Here is a 1,969-nt window from a genome sequence, read left to right on the forward strand (position 1 = left end):
ACTGAGAAATTTGCATTAGTTATAAACTTCTGTGCATAGAATAGTATGCTTCCTTCACAGAACATGACAAATAATCAGACACAAACCACAGATTTATTAAGTATTTGGAAAACACCTTGTCAAGTAAGCTGCCTTGTCAGACATTGGATAATCATAGTATATTGTCTGACACTAATCCTGGACATGACATAAATCCTGGACCTGACACTCAGCTCCCATCTGGCCCAACCCAGAATCCCGGAATAGATTTTAAAATCGAAGAGTTCTTTTTCAGCCTCAAATATTCAGACTCAACCTGAAGAGAGTGAACTTAGTACCATGAACACTGAATGAGTCTTAGAATCACAGGACACAGAGAGCCAAAATGACTTCCTACTCACAGACACCTCTGCTCAGTCCCATAGATGGAGGGGAAATTCTAACTTCTTAGGCCTTGACACGTTTGATATGCAGACACATACTTATATTTCTTTTGTGACATTAGCACTCATCTGCCTCCAGGAAGTATTCTGAAACACTCCGTCTTTTCCATGGGTGCTGATTCATCACACAGAGACCTAAACAGAAGGAATTTGTGCTACTAAAACATAAATGCTGTAGAAAGTAAGTTCAGTTGAACAGTACAGAAACACAGTCAATGAGTTCTGTTTTTGAAACCCTGGGAACTTTGTTCTTCACCAGCAACGAAACTCAAACAGCAGGGATTTCTTTCTTCTAGCTGATTTGGCCTGGAACTTGATGGAGTTTCAGTTCAGCTCTGTGGAAACCCAGATGTGTGGTGAACTATACAGGGTCTCCCACTTCAAAAAATGAAGTCTGTGTATGCGATAGCATTTACCATGTCCTTCTGGATTTAGAACATGGTTTATGGGGACAGCAGTTTTAATTCTGCTGTTATTAATGAAGTTGATGATGCAATTGCTTAGATTCTTTGCTGCTCTTTGCCTTTCATACTTGTAAACATGAAATTTGGATATAAACGTGAGTGTATTATAATACACTCAAGATGTAAGATGTAGATCTAAAAATAATTGTCTTTGTGTTGCCTACATTTGTCCTTTCACAGCTACCTTTTCCATCTTTAAAAAAACTGTGTTTCAAACCTATAAAACCCACAGAGCCATTTAGCTGAAGCCAAGCTTACCAGGTATGAGGGTATAAACTTCTCAAATCTTCAAGATATTTTAGTCAAAATGTAACATACTTAAGTTGCAACTAAAATATTTTGACACTATTTATTAGAAAATCCTGTTTCCTGATAGCAATATCTAAAGAATTCTGTTGCTGCCACCATCAGATTTAAACAACAGTGCTTCTGTGGTTTTAGACCCCTGCTGCCTACAGTTTCATCTGCTTTGACATCTCTTTTCTTTGAAAACACCAAGGAAAACTACAGCTCTCTTTAGCATTTGAGGTAGCTTTCATATAGTCTATGCTACCCTTCTCTACATAAGCTTTTATTGATACCAACATAAGTGTACAGTACTTTCTTTATAGAAGATTTGTTACTATAAAATTACTGCCGGAGGAGCCAAGACAGCGGATGAGAAAAGCCGCCAGTCAGAACGTCTCTATGAAAAAGACGAATTTCAGAAGAAAGAGAAAAAAATAAGCAAGCAGAGAAACATAGATCGGGTGAAGGTCAGAAAAAGGGTGCCTGAAACTATAGGAGACTCCATGGGAAGACATTGCGGAGGAGAACTGGAAGGAGAAAGGTCCCAAGAGGCTTGGAGACCAGCCACAAGGGTAGGTGGGGCGGTTAACTTCCCCCTCCCTTGCATCTTGGACTGCTGGTGGGCTCCTGAGCGGCTGGAGAGAACTGCCGACACCAGCCCAGAGATGGCTGCCGCCAGTGAGCAGTGGCCTTTTGCGGACTCAGCTCCGGGTTCCCAGCCCCCTCGGGGCATCTCCCTGGCCGCAGACCCGAGCCTATCGGCAGACGCCATAGTGCTCCATTCTCTCCTTCCCC

The 1,969-nt window shown here is 41.6% G+C and overlaps 1 pseudogene; it reads left to right on the top strand.

Annotated features, from left to right (window-relative positions):
• The window catches only part of LOC105817171, a 63,455-nt pseudogene that overhangs the window by 17,784 nt on the left and 43,702 nt on the right, over positions 1–1,969 (top strand).

The sequence above is a fragment of the Propithecus coquereli genome, unplaced genomic scaffold, assembly GCF_000956105.1.
Source record: "Propithecus coquereli isolate 6110/MARCELLA unplaced genomic scaffold, Pcoq_1.0 Scaffold40, whole genome shotgun sequence".
In the NCBI taxonomy this organism is placed as follows: domain Eukaryota; kingdom Metazoa; phylum Chordata; class Mammalia; order Primates; family Indriidae; genus Propithecus; species Propithecus coquereli.